General features: G+C 36.3%; 1 long non-coding RNA gene across 1 annotated transcript in view; it reads right to left on the reverse strand.

The window, feature by feature from the left end:
* Positions 1-9,308: 9,308 nt before the first annotated feature.
* Positions 9,309-14,644, reverse strand: part of LOC115067969 — a 107,460-nt gene continuing 102,124 nt past the window's right edge. Inside the window, exon 3 of the long non-coding RNA XR_003847327.1 lies at positions 9,309-9,353. This is a non-coding gene — a long non-coding RNA (uncharacterized LOC115067969). The remainder of the gene's footprint in view (positions 9,354-14,644) is intronic.

Raw genomic sequence — 14,644 nt, forward strand, 5'->3', positions numbered from 1 at the left:
GTAATGAAATGCTTCTTCTAATTATGTGGTTATTAAATAAATAATTAGAAATTTTTTTCTCCCATTAGATCCCTTTTCCCTTTTATTACACATTATGATACGTAATTAAATAAGTATGTATATAAAATGCGTGTGCATGATATTATACATGCATGTACATATGCATACAGGAAATCCTGGCTAATCCATTAGATTGTAAGATGAGCAAGCACAAGGACAGTGTCTGTTCGTCCTTGATTGTCTGTTTGGTCACACCAATGCATGACTAAAACAATGCCTGGCATCTGCTACATAATGAGCTGTTTAAAAGTACTGCTGAATTATTTTTTGCACCACACTCCCATGTCTTAAAAAATACTATTATAATAGTTTCTTTAAGAAAAATCTTTCCAGATATTAAAAAAAGTTTGAAAAGAAAAGATACTGAACACGAATAGATTTTAATATACTTTCTTACTACAAATTTTTACATTTAAATTAAACCTAATAAAAATACCTTTAGAACAGTAACTAAGTAGAAGTACAGAAGGGCTTTGATAATAATTAAAATGTAGTTAAAAACAGCTGAGAATTCAGCAAGAGAAGTATATTTTACACAGAAAAATGTCATTGCCATGTAAACCTCTGTCTTGTCAAAAAACATTTACTAATAAATTTACACCTATTATGTGCCAGGCCTTATTTTAAACATGGAGATGGTGCAATCCAGAATTGGTTTGGTGACAGCATTTATGATAATTATTAATTTTAATTTTACTGAATCAACAAATGAAATAAAAAACACATGGAAAACATTATCAATAGATAAGACCAAGCAGGAGAACAAATTTTAGGGACAGGGAACCAGGTCAAGAAATAATACTTATGGACATATATGAAGAAAAAATATTAACACGCATGGCCACAATGCCGAAGAAGTTTGTGATACATTCAAGAGATCAAACCTAAGAGTTTGTGGAATAGAAAAAGGAACCAAAATGCAGTCTAATGGCTATAGTTTATTCAATGAAACTATAGCTGAGTTTCTGAAACCTAGAGAAAGAAATGGACATTCAGATATAAGAGGCATTTAGAATCCCAAATGGACCTGACTAGAGAAGAACCACTGCATGATGCATCAAAGTCAACATGTCAATAGTACAAAGCACAAAACAAATACTTCAAAGAAACACTTGTTGCACTTGCTACAAAGAACTGTTGAGGTGTACATCTGAAAGGACTGGTATTAGGTAGGAATGGGTCAAGCCTCACCTGATACAACAACAATTTGTTGAAAATATGATAACTTTCTCAGGAACAAACAAGGGAATGGCACTGAGATATAAAATCCTCAGACACTTGCTGATGTAGCTGCTCAGACTATGAACTTCTGTGTCCTCATCTGTGGTCTGCAGAATTGAAAATCAACCTATTAATCTCCTGTTTTAAAATACAGTAATCTAAATTGCTTAAGGTTTCTAATAAGCAACATCTAAAATACCATAATTATTTTAATTTAAAAGCTTATGTTTATATATTGTGCCTGAATAGCAGTACTGAGAAGTGGAAATAATTTCTCATTCTTTTTCTTGAAAGTTTTGCCTCTCCTTTAAGGAGTTCAAACAAGTGGGTTTCACTACCTACACTTAGTTTCATTTTGGCATCTCTTCCCTGTCTCTGTGTCAATACTCTTCAACTATCATCTAAATTTAACATACACTGTATCAAGTCATCTGTACATGGCAGCTACAAAGCAAGCATCAGCACTTCTCTAATGAGAGCAAAGACAGTGCCATTTGGGGACATCAATGCCATCCCAGAGGGTTCTGTCCTACCCAAAATAATAAAGCGGGAGAAACAAAGAAATGACTAATGTGACATCAGTTTCTACCCATAACCTTAGGTATAGTCCATCAGAAGAGCAAATTAATAGTAACACTAAAGAAAAAAGAAAATTCTGGTGTCCTTAGTTACCAAGGCAGACATGTTTTTTGATGTTCAGTGTTTAAAGGAAGTGTTTAAAAAACCACGTTGTTTTGCAATACTTTAATTCTGATGCAGTAGTGCAGTGTCAGTTGATTTTGAACAATAGCTCATTAAACATCACTAAGCCCTTCTTAAACCAGTAGCTAGTATCAAATACCACAGCAAGATATCTGACTCAAATAAAGAGGATATAATTTTACAACTTGATGAATGCAGCCCTGATTTAATTCTTGGCACAGAAGACACAAGAGAACAAGCCTCCATTTTGTTTGATTCACTTTAAGCAAGTCAGATCTCATAGTGAAAATAAATTACAATGTATACTAAATTTTTCGGGTGCCTACACCAATCCTTGATCATTTTAAACATATTTAAGAAACTGAATTTTTAGCTGGGAGTGATTGTGTATGCCTTTAAATCCTAGCACTTAGGAGGCAGATGCAGGTGAATCTTTGTGAGTTGGAGCCCAGACTGGTCTACTTCGGGAGTTCCAGGTCAATTTGAGCTACACAGTGAGACCCTATTCCCACCCTCCCCCTAAAAAAAAAAAACTACTGATTTTTTTTCAGTAACTAACTATAACTTAATATTCCAAAGATTTTTTATAAAATCAATTCAAAGTAATTACACCCTTATTTACATCAAAACATTTTTCTATTAGCTTGGCTACAGAATCCATTTCTTAAACTGGTATCATGTAAAAGGGGTCATCTCATTACTTTAAAATAAGGTATTAAGAACACAAAAAGTTTCTAATATATAATGATAGTGGCTAATATTCATTGACAAGGGTACAGAAGTGTGGGGCTGTGCTTTGACATAGGTGCTCATTTAATCTTTAAAATCTGATAAATTGGTCATTACCATCATTCTATTTCACAGATAGAGAAATTTAGGCATAAAGATAGTGAATGACTTGCAAAACATATAGCTTTACATGTCCTAGGAACAGATCTGAACTGTAACAGGAAAGTCTAGCAAGTCCCAAGGCCAAGCTTTACCACACTAGAGTAGACTGCTCCTTCTGTGCTCACAACTGCAATTCAACACACACAGCTTGTAGGAAACTATTTGGTTCAATAACCTAAAGCTATCACAACCTAGCCCTCTTTTCAAGCAGGAAGCACCATTCCATAATAAAACTATAAGGTGAATTCTTTAAATGTAATTTTTAAGATGTTCGCTTTGAGCATGGAAAAAAAATAACATGGAAAGCCAAGGAAACAGTTTTTATTCCAAGAAAAAGAAAATATTCAATAAGCTGAAAAGAAGCAAATAATCTTATCTTATACTATGATGTTTCTGTACTTTATCACAAAATTTAGCTACTTGCCCATGTTTCTTTCTTCAGTTACTGTACATAAAAAGACAACAGACCCAGCTTAAAGGAGACCAATATAGCAAAAATATGTAGATAAGCAAAGTAAAAATAAAATATAAGGATAAAATTTGGGGAGCTGTTGTATGTGTGTATGTACATATGTACGTATTACATGTTTCCATGTGTGAGCACACATGGGTGCAGGTATGCACGTATATGTGTCTGTTCATGACACGTGGAGGCCTGGGGTGAAGTTGTTAGCAAATGTCTTACTATATTACTCTCTGCCTTTATATTGAGGCAAGGTCTGTATCCAGAGCTGGCCTATTCTGGCTAGCCAACTAACCAGCCTGTCCAGGGGAATCCCCTGTCTTGGCCTCTGAAGTGCTGAGAATACAAGGAGTTGCCATGTACCTAGCTTTTATGAGGGTTCTAGAAATCTGAATTTCAGTCCTTAATGGTTGTGTGGCAAGTACTTTATCCACTGAATCACCTCTCCAGTCCCAAACTTTTTTTTTTTAGTGTTCATAAAGGATATATTAAAAAAAATAAGTTATTGAGAATTTCATACAGGCATATAAGCATATAAGGTGTTTTGATCAAATCCATGCCCACTCCCTCCCCTACAACTCCTTCCATATCTCCCTGTCAGTTTTTTCTGATAATTTCATGTACTCATTCTTTTTTTTAATGGGGCTTTTTGCTACTCTAACATTCCCCCCCTCTGAAGAGGTAACCCTAAAATCTTTTAGTGATTATATAAGAGCTCCCGAATACTTTTGACATTTTTGGCCTTTGAAACGGAATATGTTGCTAAAAGACCCAAGGACATTTTGACTTTTAGCCAAGAAACTGGCTTCTTTTCTTTGGGGTCATTTTACACTAACCGCCTAGCCAATTCCTACCTCCAATTCTTATCATACCATCCTCTGGAGCGGTTACCCAGCTTGCAGATAGGGAATCGGGACACAGACAGCTCTGGCTTCTTCCATACTCAACAGGGACGCAGGGTGAGGCATTGGGGTACCCCTTCAGTGGGTCTATCCAAAAGACTCCCAAATTGCATAACTCTTATCTCTAGAGTGAAAAGAAAGTCCTTGACTGGTGAATAGGAGATGTGAAGGAGAAATAAAGGCAAGAGGAATTAGCATTACAAGTTCTAGACAGGGAACTAGAAAAACGTCAGAACGGGGTAATTTTCAAATGTTCATATGAGAGTCCATTGGAATTTCTTGACAAGGGCTTCCAAAAGCATCCCTCTATTAGTTTCCTCCTCATTTTTCTTTTGTCTTCCAAGGCTGGATTCAGGATTTGCTTTCAGACATTTTGACAGCAGTTGGAGTGGTTAGAATCAGTGTCAGTTCCTTCTCAAAGGCTTCTAGATAGGGGGAGAAAACAAATTTGGCCATCATTTTAGAACAATAGAGGGTTGTCTCCTTAACTTAGCTACACGTGGGCACTACAGTATTAGAGACCAAGATTTGAAGTCTTACATCTGAGCAGCACTTAATGATTTAGAATGAAATCATCAGTAAGAAATAATTATCTAAATAACTTTTTGTGTGGACTTAGGCCTAATGTCTGAGAAGTGTAATCCCTTGAATTCTTAAAGAAATACACTGATCACTTTACTCTTTGGTTATACTTTCCTTTTGGAAGTTTAAGACCATACATCAGCCCAAATAAATCAATTTATATTTACACTTAAGGTCATTTGAGGATCTGTTCCTCAGGGGTCACATGGGCTTGGGAGGAGCCCCTGGCTCCTTTCTTTTACCAGTTCCATCTATGTGAAGATAAGTCAAAGGTCCTGCTTGACCATGTCTGGCTTCACTTGGAAACATGGAGGAAATGTTTTCTCTGAGTTGACCCTCCTCTTTGTAGACTGGTTCAAGTCCATCTGGTGGGGTCTCTATGTACAGCCCCAAACTTTTAACATCTCAGTATACAGTTCAAAGTAAAAACACTGTTCCGTGTTCCCAAATAAAAATAAAATAAAATATGAAATAAAATAAAAAATGTTAAGCCTTCTCTACTAGTTCTCCACATTCTGGGAGTTTCTCCAGGCTTTGATTCCTACAACATGACTAAATATTATTCCTTCTGGAGTTTCAATACTGAACAAAACAAAATCCAAACTTAGGAACTTTTGCACGGGACAGAAACCTTAGTTTTCTTCTGGAGAGGGAGCCACTGCACCCGGCTCCATTCTGTGCCCAGCCCTGGGTTGTGTATTACATAGGTTAACATCACAACAACCCTACTGAGACTGTGTCATCATCTTCATTTCATAGCCAAGAAAACTGAAGCCCAGAGAGGTTAATTAACTCACCAAAGTCCCAGTGGGTAAGTAGCAGAGCTGAGACACAGATTCATTTGTGTGACTTAGTAGACAACAGGTCTTCCCCTAGGGGTATGTGTGTGTATGTGAAATCTTAATTTCTTTCTCTTCAAAAGATGACATTTCTGAAAATGTAGCTCTAGAAGAGCTGATAGCAGGGCAGCATCTTAACCCAAGGAAGGGAATCCATTGGGAATTTCAGAAGAGACTCAAACCAGAGAAGCAGAAGAAGTCCTGGGATCTTAGAGTACCCATTACCTCTGGTGACCCAGGTTGCTTTATGAGTGTTTCCTCCCTCTGGAGAGGGAGGAAAAAGAAAAAAAGAAAAAGAAATGTTAGCACACGGCCTGACAGTAGCTTTATACTAACTTTGTTAATATCACTAAGTGATATTATCAAACTTTTTTTTCGGGGGGGGGTTCTTTTTCAGATAGGGTCTTCCTGTAGCCACAGCTGGCCTGGATTCACTATGGAGACCAGGCTGGCCTTGAACTCACACAGATCCACCTACCTCTGCCTCTGGGATTAAAGATGTGCTCCACCACATCTGGCTATTATCAAACCTTTAAAAAAGAAATAGAGAATAACCCTAAACTTCGGAATTAAAGCATATTTGGCTAATTATTGAACATAAAAAAGGGGGATTATATTCCTTCAAATACAAAAAAAATTAAAAGCTCAAAACATATTACATTCATATTTTTTTCTCTGAAGAAGATAATCATATTATGTATGATATACATTTAAAATTAACTATATAGCTGGGCATGATGGTGCACACTGTTAATCCCAGCACTTTGGAGGCAGAGGCTGGTGGATCTCTATGAGTTCAAGGCCAGCCTGGTCTACATAGTGAGTTCCAGGATAGCTGGGGCTATAGGGAGACCCTGTCTCAAAAAGACCAAAAAACAGAAAAAATTAACTACATAAATATGTGAGAAATCTGTCTTGGGTACACTACTATATTAAATATGCCTCTAAGCTACTAATAAAAATAAATCATGCTAAATATATAAAATACATGAATATAAAACTATAAACATTTAGGGTTCAGTGAAGTTCAAACTCAGTAAGGTATTTGAACTGGGTACTTAATTTCATTGATATGACTGGCTAGTATCAAAAACTGCCTAGGGATTAATTCTTTGCAATACATTATGACACACCAGTCCACACAGTCATGACTGCCACACAGTGTTGTTTTTTGAGTATCATTCCCTTCATGTCATAATGATTTCAAAACATGAGAAACACCTATTCTAGAAAGACTACAATTCTAATTTGAGAATATGAAATATATGTTGTTTGATTTTATTTTCTAGGGTAGTAACAGTCAGGATTGAGTGAAAGATATCTCACTAATGCAGTCAATAAAATTAGCACTGAACATGCATCTGTGAAACAGCCCAAATGCAGCCTTCAGTACATGCTCACAGTCTCACAGCATCTAAAGAACCAAGGCCACTCAAGTCTTTCTGGGGCTTAACTTGGCATCCAGCTGACTACCCAGAGATTCTGGAGTCTCCTGCCAAATAAATGACAAACATACCAAATGGGTACAGTGAACTACTCACTGCTGTTTTTTTTTTTTTAAAAAAAAACAATGCCAGATTACAACACTCTTTGTCTACAAAAATGTCTGACATTTCTGGCTTAAGACCTTTTGAGCCTAATAAAAAAAACTGCATTTCTTATGACAGAGGTTTCTTTCATTGATGGGTTTATTAAATAAATCAGTAGTTCATCAGTTTACAGAATGTGTTATTTCACACAATTTAATATGAAAGAACTAGCAGGTGGTACTATTAAGAACCATCAGTTGTGGGAATTGTTTCTTAGATGACCAACTTAATCTACCTCTGGAACGCGGCCATCCTTTTATAAGGTTTTTCCATATGACACAAAGTTTTAGAGCCCGTCTACTTGGGGTGTTTATGAAATCCTTGTGCAACTTTAAACTTGACCTATCCCACTGAACTGTATTTTATGGGACTGTGTTAAAACTGCATGTATTCATCTAGACCACATTCTTTAAAGAAACTTCAAGCTAGGATCATGAATGCAACTTATGAAATCACTCAGCAGCAGCTGGAGAATGTTTTCAATGAGGTGGAAAATCAGACTGAATGTTGGATCACTAAAAACAGTGGTTATGTAGAAGTCTATAAATTTAAACTGCAGTGTTAAAGTCCTATGATTTCAGTTATTTTTATTTTTTTCTGCCATGAATAAGACAAAGATTAAAGTTTAAATTTAACATAAAAACATTTAAAAACATCCGACATGGCTGTTATTTTCCCATGTTACTAGACTAATAACAACTCATTGGAAAATGCTTTACAGCATTCCCAAAAGACAAAAATATATTTTAGAGGTCCTTGATTCTACAATTTGCTTGGATTACATTTTTGTTTTTATTGTTTATACAGCTGAATATTTGAAAGTAAATCATTTCTTAATGGGTTGCCATCAAAGAGGGAAAAAATGATCAATACAAGAGTTAACTTAGCATGCTAAAACACAGTGTGGCTATATGTAATGGAGTATTCTATATTGGATCCTGGAACAGAAAATGGAAATTAGTGGAAAAATCTGTAAAATCCAAATAAAGTTGGTGTTTTTTTAACAGTATTAAATTAATGTTAATTTCATAGTACTGATAAATCTAACATAGGCACATAACAATTTACAATAGTGAACACTAGAAGATGAATAAAAATAAAAATATTCCCTACAGGGGCTGGAAAGATGGCTCTGTGGTTAAGAGCACTAGCTATTCTTGCAGAGGACCCGGGTTTGGTTCCCAACACCAACATGGCAGCCAACAACTGTCTGTAACACCAGTTTCACGGGCATTGCACTTACATACATGCAAGCATAACACTCATACACATAAAAAAAAAAACTTAAAGACTGTACTTATTTGATGGGGCCTCTTTGGTGCAAGTAAGATATGTGAACACTACATATATAAGGCTGCTGTCAGAATAAAACACAAATAAAAAATTTTTTAAAGAATGTACTTATTTAATGGGGCCTCTTTGATGAAAGCAAGATATGTGAACACTAGATTTATGAGGCTGCTGCCAGCATACTATAATATGCTATTTCACAGCAAGCTTTTTTTTTAAATAAGTAAAAGGACCATACTCTAAAAAAGAATGATTAAAAATGAATTCAATTAAAAGCCAATCTAAAGACAGAAAAAGGAAAAGGCCATTTATGTGAGGCAAGGGCTAGCAGGAAGCACTAAAAGTATCAAGCACATCCATGAGCCTCTGTGTACATTAGCCTCTGTGTTCACAGCCTTGGCTACATGTTGGAATTATCTGGGGAGCATCTAAAAGTTCCTGGTTCAGGCCAATTATGTCAGACTCCCTAGGGGTGGAACCCCAGTGAGTATTTTGGGTATTTGGTATTCATATTATTTACTTATGTATCTATTTCTACTATTACTGAAATACTTGAAAGAACAACTTAAGAGGAGAAAGCGTTAAAATAAACCACAGTTTCAGAGGGTTCAGTCCATATGTTGGGGAGAAGGTAGCTGAACAGCTCCCATCACTGTAGACAGGAACCAGGGGAAGAAGGGGCTAGAGATCAGGTGTACGCTTTAAAGGCATGTCTCCAGTGACTCACCTCTACAAGGGAGGTGCCTACCTCCCAGTTTCTACCAGCTTCCAAAACAGTGCAATCAGCTGGAGACCAACCATTCAAAACATAAGCCTAGGAAGAACATTTCATATTAGAACCGTAACAGTATTGATCTGTTTCAGAGCACAGCCAGCTGATTCCATGCGTAGCTACGGTTGCAATATTTTTTATTAAGACAAAGCAGATCAAATGAACCACAAGGGAGAACTGACAATTCATGTAATTGGAAAGCAACAACATATTTTAGTGCACAAAAGGAGCTGGAGATACAGCTCAGAGGCATAGCACTTGCCTTGCATGAAAAAAAAAAAGCCCTGAGTTCAATATCTAGTACTGAATCAAAAAATACAACAACACTAATGCCTAAGCAGCTCCACAGGCATCATTCTAATTTTTTCCAAAAATGCTTATAAGCCTGGGAGTAGGGAAGATAAGAGGAAAAGTAGAAACCTGACAGGGATCAAAATTGTTGTGAGACTTAATTTCATAATACTGCAGTGATTAGCAGAGGCCCTAAGAGACTGATCAGATAGCTATCAATGAGTTAGGTGAACAAGTGGTAATAATGGTCCAAAGGAAGGCAAATTTAGCATCAGAAAACAAGACTTCTGGGTTTAAGGTTAATTGTTTCAGAGGTGACACTATTCTCATTGATTATATAATCTAGAGCAAGGCCAATAAAGAACTGATGAAGAAGAAGTCATTGGCAAAACAAGTTTTCAGAGCACAGAGATGAGGTTAGGATGTTAGTTGAAACGTCATAGATTTTAGAATTATCCAGGATATAGAAAGGGGATACACACACACACACACACACACACACACACACACACACACACACACATATGTATATATAGCCATGCTCAATAGAATGAGCCTTCAGCAAATGAGTGTTATAAGTAAAGGGAAATATGGACAGAAAGGAAAATGCTCTGTGATCACAGAGTCTAGAGTGATACATCAAACTAAAAAGTTTCTGTACAGTGAAAGGAAAAACAAAGAGACAACATACAGAATAGGAGAAAAGGGGAGGACCTAAATATACACTTTTAGAAAGAAAAAAATACCTAATGATCAATAGGCATATAAAAAATGCCATCACTAAGCATCGGGGAGTAAGGGTATCACCTCACTGTAATAAAAATATGTGTTATCAAAAAGACAGGTCCTGGCAAAGAAATGGGAATCCTTGCACATTGCTGGAGGTAAAGTAGCATAGCACAGCCATTCTGGAAGACAATATGAAGGTTCCTCAAAAAACTGAAAATAGAGCTATCACATAATCCAGCAATCATACTACCTAGGGTACCAGAGACATCTACCCCCTCATATTTACTACAGCAGTGTTCACAACACCCAAGAAATAGAAACAAGCTAGATATCCATCAACTGATACCTAAATGTGACACATATTCATAGTAGATCATGATTTGGCCATAAAAATGAAATGACATAATTTGTGGCAGCATCAGTAGAATTGGTAATCATGATATCAGGTAAGATAAGCCAAGCACAGAACAAGCACTGCCTATCATTCACATGTGGAATCAAAAAACATTTATCTGACAGGTGTTGAGAGTAGAATTATGAGTACAATAATGTAAGGAAAGTATGGGGAAAGGCCAGTCAAGGGGCACTGAGTCATGGTCAAAAGAAAGAGTCCTGGTGTTCTGTGTAATGGAGCAACTATAGACAAAAATAATGAATTCTGTATTTTACAAACCTACAGTAAAGGATTTGAGAGTTTCCACAATAAAAAACTAATAAAATTTTGAGGGGATAAATGTTTATCCCTAATGAAACATTACACACTAAATAATGAGTACATTATCATTGTATTCTGTGTAATAAAACATTACACAAGCCAGGTGTGGTGGCGCACGCCTTTAATCCCAGCACTTGGGAGGCAGAGGCAGGCGGATCTCTATGAGTTCAAGGCCAGCCTGGTCTACATAGTGAGTTCCAGGACAGCTGGGGCTACAGGGAGACCCTGTCTCAAAAAGACCAAAAAAAAAAAAAATTACACAGAACTCTATTAAACATATACAAGTTTTATGTTTCTATGTATCAGTTAAAAATGAGTCTTAAAATTTTAACAGAATTTATTTGGCAAAAGCAAAAACTTAACAAGTTTTTGCAAATTATGGCAGTTTCAATAACCAGGACAGATTTTTGAGAACTCCCATCAATGACATGATCAGATAGCATTTACAAAGGAACTACAAGGGGCACAGTAAACATCCTAGTCAATCAACTAGCTCCCTAGTTACAGTGTATCTAGTTAATTGTTTATAGCCCAACCAGTTAACTGGCTAGAGGGCTTTCTGTAACTAGCCAAAGCTCACTTAGTAATATTGCCCAGTACATTAGTTTGGTCTGTTGTGTCCACTGCAGAGACCAATTTCAAATCCATGGTCTCAAACAAAATGCTATTTAATAAAAAGGAAAAAAAGTTAACTGCTTCTAAAAGAATCAGTATTGAAGTCAATAATTTTTTTCAAGATCTTTGTATAATTACTATGAAAATTACTATTTCTCTTGATTACACTGAAAATTTTTCTGATGTTTAGAAACATCAGAACATCCAGTGGTCTAGACTATAGAATTATACTTCAGTACTATGATACTACAGTAGCCACTTGTCTCACATTTTGACATGTATAAAATCATGGAGAAAAGGGTTAGGAAGAGAAATGACTGAAAGCATGTGTGCTGGATAGCTATAGTGTCAACTTGACACATCTGGATTGAGGGAGCCCTCAGTTGGGGAATTGCCTCCATTGGACTGGCCTGTGGCCATGTCTGTGGAACATCTTCTTGATTACTGAGTGATATGGGAGGGCCCAGCCCATTGTGGGTGGTGCCATCCCTGGGCAGGTGGACCTATGTTGTATAAGAAAGCAGGCTGAGCATAGATCAGAGGAGCAAGCCAGTAAGCAGCTTTCCTTCATGGCTTGTCTTTAGCTCCTGCCTCCAGGTTCCTGCCCTGAGTTCCTACCCTGGGCTCCCTTAGTCATAACTGTGACCCAGGAGATGTAAGAAAATAAACCCTTTCCTCTCCAAGTTGGTAGAGGTCAGAGTATTTTGCCACAGCAATGGAGAAACAAACTAGAACAGCACAGGTGCCTAGGATCCACTTCAACCCTACAGATTCAGAAGTGAGGTGATGAGGGTCAGCTTATTCAACTTCTGCTTCCAGGCATTCTCCTGTAGAGCAAGTGAGAGTACTACCTGGCTAGGTTTTTTGGTACCTCTTTTCCCCTTTTATTCTCAAGCATGATTTGCAAATTCTATATATTAATGATCTTATAGAGTTCTTATACAGTCTTTTCTATTACAAATGTATATCATGCATTTTGGAATGTTTGTAATTAAGGGACTTCAGAATATTCTACTTTTTAACTACCCACTAGAAATAATATTTGTGACTATGTTTTGGCTCTGATAGCAAAATATGATATATACTCTCAGACAGATGGATTCATTCATCCACAGTGTCTTTGTGATACACTGTAAGAAGAAACTATCATTTTTTCAATGATAAAAAACAGAAAGGGCTCAGATCCAAGTCTGAGCATTTATTAAACACCTTTAATGTTGAAGACATTGTTAAATATCACCTCATCAGAACAGGTAATAGCTAGAGAGGTGCCTCTCTGACTATGGAAAGTATACCACTTTAGTCCCTCATAACACATTCACTGGACTACCAATTCTTGTTTGTAACAGAACAAAGTCTGGACAGCTTAATTATTTTAATTGATTATTGTAAGTAGATGTACATTTTTGAATAACAGCTTCTTTTCATACTATTTTTCTCATTTTCATTTCATGTGTGAACAATAATGAAAGCCACTCAAAATTATTAACTACCATAAGTACTACAGACATTACAGTGGGAAAAATCTACTTCTCATGGCCTTGTCTAGTTGAAATTATGAGAAAAGAAATATGTAGTTAAGTCTTTTGTGAAATCCCTTGTGAGACTCAACTGTTGACTGTGGTTAGAATACATTCAAAAGTATAATCAGATTGCATCACCACCATCACCTGCTCAGAGGCCAGTTGAAAAAACACGTGCTCACGAAGCTCAAGTTGGCATATTGTACTACACCCTCATGTGGGCTTGCCAGAGAGATTAGTCACCATTTTGCAGCTGGTTCCCAATTCAATTGCTGGTCTACAAGCGCAGATGCAATGGTTTATACTAATTATATTGCTCCAGTTTAATCTTTTCATTTGCAGCATACAACATACTAGATCAAATTCATGACTCAGGACTGGTTTCAAATAGACTTCAAAATCACACATTTGTGATCCTCCCCAATTTGCCAATCACATTATCACTATCTTTTGTATATGCTGAGTCCACTTGAAAGGTGTTTTTAGCTGCAACATTACTATATCTTGTCAACTTCCAGAATGCAGGGAAAACTACTTTTAATTTTTTAATAAAAGAGAAGTCATTATCATCCACAAAAATATTACCTTCATATTTGAAATTTTTTTCATTTTCTCTCTATTTGGAATTAAGTATACTAGCAAATTTTAAGGAAATTAATTCTAATCAATGGTTCCTAACTTGACTGATCGATGTAACTTGTTAAGTTTTAAAACACAACACAGACACAGGCACACAGATACACAGACAGACAGACAGACAGGCAGACACACACACACACATACACACACACACACACACACACACACACACACACACACACACGCTTCCCCAGCTTTACATTACATCTACTGACTCATAACTTTGAGAGTTATCTTTAATTAATCTAGAAAATAAGTACAGCTTAGGCTGGTGCTGCTTCTGAGAGTCAGAAAAAAAAGTGGTGGGGGGGGAAAGTATGTTTCTGACTATCATAGGCAGGTCTTTATACCATCTGTTAACCATCCATATTTAATAGGAATAGTGTATTAAACATGATGTCTACACAAAGAGATGGTGTAATCAAAAGAACTTTAAAATAAGAAAGTAAAATCCTGAGATAATTGTAAATATCAACAATAACAACATACACAGCATGCATTTAAGACAATCTTAATTTTTACAGTATCTTTCAAATTATTCAGTGTACATAGTTTTTCTTCAAAATAACTTAAAACTGATTTTTAATGTATACATTTTAAAATTTAGATTTCACGTTTCTACTTTCTTGAGTCCAAGTAATTCATTCATTCCATGGTAAAGCTGGAGGGTGACTGTGAACAAAAACAGTGTATGCCCTTATTATAAAGACAGCATTGTGGAGGGCATTATAAAAAATTAAAATCATTCTAGGATTGAAATAAAGTATATCATAAGAAATTCACATCAGTATACTTTAAAATACCTTTGAGAGCCAAGCTAA

The sequence above is a fragment of the Nannospalax galili genome, unplaced genomic scaffold (assembly GCF_000622305.1).
Source record: "Nannospalax galili isolate Female #2095 unplaced genomic scaffold, S.galili_v1.0 scaffold187, whole genome shotgun sequence".
In the NCBI taxonomy this organism is placed as follows: Eukaryota; Metazoa; Chordata; class Mammalia; order Rodentia; family Spalacidae; genus Nannospalax; species Nannospalax galili.